This window comes from Metopolophium dirhodum, chromosome 1 (assembly GCF_019925205.1).
Source record: "Metopolophium dirhodum isolate CAU chromosome 1, ASM1992520v1, whole genome shotgun sequence".
Lineage (NCBI taxonomy): Eukaryota > Metazoa > Arthropoda > Insecta > Hemiptera > Aphididae > Metopolophium > Metopolophium dirhodum.
This window is the reverse complement of record NC_083560.1, coordinates 61187793-61194095: the sequence shown is the minus strand read 5'-3', so window position 1 is coordinate 61194095 and position 6303 is coordinate 61187793.

Below are 6303 nucleotides of genomic sequence, written 5' to 3'. Positions count from 1 at the left end.
AAGATATTTTTTATCACTATAATTAATTCTACTAATAATATTTTTAACAAATGTTGACAAAATAACTTGACAAATAATGGCATAGATTTTAAAAAATCGAAGTACTTATGTGGGCCAACTTCGCGAACGTGTATTCCTCCTCTAATTTATAGACTATAAATATATACTTATTGTTATGTTACTATGATTAACTACACTCGTTTTAAGAGAAAAAAAATAGTGAAGATTCAAATATTTTATGTGGGATGTTGTAGGAAATATTCAAGCTTTTTGAATGAGCTGAAATAAAAATATCAAACATTTATTTTCAAAAATTGAAAAATGTCAAATAAAGTATACCTATGAATAGCTAAATATTATTTTATGTTATAATAATAATATAAAAATCGTGTACGGGCACAAAAATAAAAAAATAATAAAAAAAATAAATAAAACACACATCATTGTAAAATGAATACATTCATCGTTCCACTCAGAATCTAAAATGTAAAGAATCTAGAGTACCTAATTTATTTTTGAATTATAATAAAATGAAATAATCAATTGTGTTAAAAACTGGTTTTGAGTACAAATTTACATATTTCAGTTTTTAAAAATAAATTATTAAGAAAAGTAATAATTTTTACTTTTGACCCACCAAATTACCAACTTCCAGGATATTAAAGTTGAAATATTTTTAGATTCTGAGCATACATAAGCGGAGCAATGAATGTACTGATTTTACAATGATGTGTTTTTATTTATTTTTTTGCGCCTGTGGGACAGTAAAAATGCTTTAATTTTCTTCAACAGCATCTTTTCTTTTTAGTAATTCATAGACATTTGAAATTTTGAAATTTTTAGTTATTCTATAAATGTCAATGCATTTTTAGTCGTTGGGTGAAAAAGCTTGAACATACAAAGTTTATCATGAGCTGATATAATAGCACGATTTTTATTTTATAGGCAATTAAAGTTCAAATTTTTACGAAATTCATCATAATCTCGACCATTTTCTCTAACCACCATACTAATATTATATTTTATACACACAATGACATTTTAAAATGTAATATTATTTTGGCAAAAATGAATTTAACCTACTGTAACTGTTGTACTAATGCCTATTAAGTTATAGTAAAATAAATTGCTTTAATCACAATAATATGTCATCAAACATACTTTGTAATATTATAGGCTGATAGACAGTCTTCCCTCAAAATATTTTTTCGTATTCAATGATTTTATATCTAGCTTAAATATGTATATTTATTACTACCAATTAATTAAAATAGTGAACAAACAAATTTCTCATGAGTTAATAGTGACAAAGCCATGACGTTATAATTATACAATTTGGTTTTTTTTTTTATGTACCTAAATTTTTTTTCAAATACTTAATATTTCACATTTAAATAATATTGTAGTATTGATTGTTATGTTTGTTTGCGACTGCTGACTGTAACGAAAAAAAAATATACACACTATTATAATATTACAGTTATATTTATACTGTCTAATTTTACATTTAAAAAAAACTTACATTATTAATTCGAATGTTCGGTGATGCAAACTTTTGTTTTTTTATGGATATAGATTTATGTACTGTCTTCCTTGCTTTCAAGTGTTTCTTCGAATAAAAGTTCATCTTCATCATAATCGACGAGAAATTTAAACACGTTAACCATTGGCTGTGTTTGTAAATTACCAACATTTATTACTCGTCATTCAACACAGCTACAGTTCTGTTCGCACATTTCAGTTCGCTCAACTGATAAAAGTTATCAGGGATTCTTAGACTGGAGTTTTTTTGGTCTTACCATCTTCTTTCCACCCCCACTCTATTGGATTTCAAATATTTCTACCCCAAAGTTACACTTGCGAGTAAACTCTAAAAGTGTATAGTTTTGCAGGGTTAGTTGTTGATTGAAGTCAACTTAATAGTTATTAATGTTAATTTTTTTGAGCCAACTGTTTTATACTGGTTCAACTATGTAATAAGCGTTAGTGCTATACCGTTTAGTGACATAATGCATTTTACGAACACAGTTATTAGTAATATTACACTAGTGAGAGCTCCAATAGGAGCTACATATATATACAAAATTACGAACACTTCGCGATTAGCTCGGAGTGAAAAGAAAATCACATAGCACGTAATAATTATATATCTTACGTATCTTATATGCTTATACTTATGAAGGTACTTACCTACCCCATAATGCATATTATATTTTTTAACGCAGAAAACTATAGTAAAATTATATAATTATACGCCTATAACCACCACGATCGTTACACGCTAGTATCAAAAACAGCAAAATTAAATAAATAAGTAACGTAACAATAATACATAGGTAGGTAGATTTATTAGAATTGATTAGACTATTTTAAATGGATGTCGGAGCAATATGTATTTTTAGTACTATTTTCTCATTCCGGCTGCCTTGCAAGTTTAGCATAAACAATACGTAGGTATTCGCCCAAAATCATTTTTTTTTTTATGTTTTTGAGTTATTTCAGAGTAAAATCAAGGATAAAAAAATTATAGATCATTTTATTTTTGAGGGTATGCAATATTGATTTGTCTACATATTGTACAGATGTATACAATATACGTGCTTGCATTGTGCTTACCCACGTCAAGTATTTTTCGGAACACAATGTTTATAGGTGCGACGTAAATAATACAATTTACTGTGAAGTTCATTGAAAAATTCATTGTTCTTACTTATTTTTTCATAGTTTCATAGTGCATTAGTCAATAGTGAACCTATAATAATATGTCACTTTCAACGCGATATTACTTACTGCAGTTCATCGAGAAATTTTGAAATGATTTTCATAATATCATATTAAGTGGTATCCACCGATAAACACGTAATGTGATCTTACGATTTACAGTTATATACTTAATATTTGTTGTATATTATGATGGGCAATTCAAAATGCACAAAATGCGTTTATACGGTAGATAACTAATAATTATTGTACAATAATCGAACGACTGAACGAGCATAATATAATATAAGTTTAATAACTACTTTTGAATGACTATATATTGTGAAATAAGAACGGCAGTAATTATTTAATTAACAGTTGCCTATAAATATATAAACAATTTAAACGTTAGTTACTTAGTTGTACCTCATATTTTATCTACATTATATAATAGATTATTAAAATATATATGCGATTTCTATATTTGAAAGCTTGTATTTATACGTACCTAGGTCATAAATTAAGAATAAAGACTATACCTAATAGACTATAATAGTGTATTACATAGGACATATAATCTTATATAGGTACCTTCGTAGATATTGCTGTTTACTATGAGATGAGCTGCAAATGTTTTCTGGAATTATGTAGCTACGACGTGGCGGGATATCCGATGAGGGGAAGTGAGATAGATAGATACGGGAAGATAGAGTGGGAGAGAGGAAGCGAGGAGAATAGATAAAATATTATTTCCCCATTTTATGCATTATTTAACAGCAGTACGATTTAATTAAACAGATATGTTCGTTAGGTGTGGTAGCGAAAATTGTGTCCAATTTTTTAAACATTTTAAATATTATGTATAAAAATTAAAAATGTTATATTACAATATTTGTCACAATGTTAGATTATTCATAGTATTTTAAATTAAATTTTTTATTTCTGTAGTAGTTAATAAAATATCATAATACTATTTGATAAAATTTAAAAAAAAATATTGTAATATTTAGTAATAATAATGTTATATTTGAATTAATGAATTAGATGGGAATGATGGTTAGAGCAAATGTTTATTTAGATGGGAATTTTTCTAAATACAGCAAAAAAATATAAAAATATAAAAAGTGTATAAACCAGTAATTTAACAATTTAAATGATATATTGCTTTATTATAAACTAAAACATATAAACTGGAAATTCAAACATGTAGATTGTAGACGTATCTTCTGTATAGCTTCATAAAAAAAATTAGTACTTAACCGTATAACTATAAATTATTGCTATAGTCGTTTGTTTAAAGCCAATAATCATTGTAATTTGTATAAAACTCATGTAATAACAAATAAAAATATCAATAAACAAGTACCTAATAATAATTATCAAGTTTTGCAATAATAACAGTATAACATCATAATAATCGGCAGTTTATCACTTATCCGTATAGGCGTGTACAATACGTATATAGTTTCCAGCTGTAAGGCCAGGTCCCCTACTCTAGTGACAAGAGACTTGAGTTTTTGGCAAAAAACCTTGCCGGAATAACGTTCACGATGGATAATCTAATTTCAACCCGCATTTTTTCCTTTTCGTAGCTAGGTTCCAAGGTTATTTTCGCAGTAGGAAATGGCGAAAATAATAATAAGTGTAATAGGTGTAATAACAGTCATGTTATAAAACACCACGCACCGATAAAGCGACGCTACTTAAAAAATAAAAATACGAATATAATTTATAATAATATTATGTGTATTGTGTATGACCTTTCGAACGCCACCGTTTTTTCACCGACTATAACTAGGTATTCGAAAACTATTCGTCTGTTCACGCTTATATTTTAATGTTATTATTATTTATTAGGTATCGATGATTATGGTAGCCGGGACGGGACGAGAATGCGAGAGCGCTTGATCAACAATGTACAACTACTGTATAATGATAATATTATGTATAATTATACCCTTATTACGATAATAGGTACCTACATATATTTATTATTATTTTACGAGGTGGAACGCGACGGTGACAATAATAATATACCTAATATACCTGTATTTTATTTACTTACATGCCACGACACATACGTGTATGTATTTGGAAACGAGTGCGATGTGAAGTGCATATAATCCAAGAGACTAAGGCCTAACATATCGATGTGTTATTACACAATAATATTATATAGGTACGCCACCGACCATTGCCATAAAACGAACAACGAATTCCAAACAATAATTATTGTATATCGCATCCGGCGGCGGTTATTATGGTGTTCCGATAACATTTTATTATACAATTGTAATATATGCATAATATTGTAAATAAAATAATAGTAATAATGTTATGTATAATGCCACCTGCGTCTAGGCCGAATATAGGGAAAAAACAACAAGGAAAAATATCACGAGTAAAAAGACGACACGGCGGTGTGTGTTTTTACTTACCTATATACCACCTATTTGCACAAGATGCATTCAAATGTTTGAAAATTAAAAATAACCTTTCCAGGATAATTGAGCCGATTAACACTTTGAACAAAAATAATGTCATTTTTATGATAGTGGGCTACAATATTGCATATACTTATTTTCTAATATAAATTATGAACTTGGCGCTTGGTTTATAATAGTATTACTATGTGTGTACTGTCTATAATAATAGCATTGAGTATACATTAGATAATAGATATAACCCTGTGGTATGAAGGGAAAACAATGAGTTACCTCCGGTGGTCCGCATATTATGGCAAATTGATAATAATGAGATTAATTATACCGCGAATGACCGTTGATGACCATGGTGACATAATATAATATTATTAATTATTATGCTAAGCATATTATTTTTGTCTTTTAACGATTTATGCTTAAAAATCACAAATACAATACGAATGTCAAATAATGTAAACACAAATCATAAAAACAAATGACTCAAAAAATATATTTGTAATTTGTAAGCATTCCAATTTACTTTACAAAATGTTACTACTAAAAACACATTCGGTGTCGTTTTTTACCCTTGTCGTTTTTTATTACGAGTCATATTTTACCGATTACTGACTGGGTCACACACGCGATTAATTCGGTTCTAACGAAAACGAGACGTGTCGATTATTTCAGTATTGTTATTATTTATTTGCATTATTATTACTTTTATTATGGTTTTCACCTTCGAATGCGTCGTCGCGTACAGAAACCTCGCCGGCTTGGTGTTGTGTGCGTAAACGCGATAAATGTAAAAGGTAAAAGAAAATCAAATTAAATCAAACATAATAAATTATAATATCTATAGTAAAACAAACACGCATTAATCCACAAGCGGCCGCGACATGGGATGTGGCGGTGTAAGAGGCGGCGGAGGAGGTGTGCGTTGATTATTATTATTATTGCCGTCGTCTCGTTTATATCGGAACAACGACCAACGATGTAAAAAATTCAACATGATATTATAACTATAATATAACATAACAGCCGCGTGAGAAAAATAATATAATATTTTGTATAACCCATTATTACAATATTTGTTATTATTATTATTATTATTATTATTCTTTTTAATGCTATATAGTCTTATCGGACCGGACAAAGGCCGAACGATAAGATTTTAGTC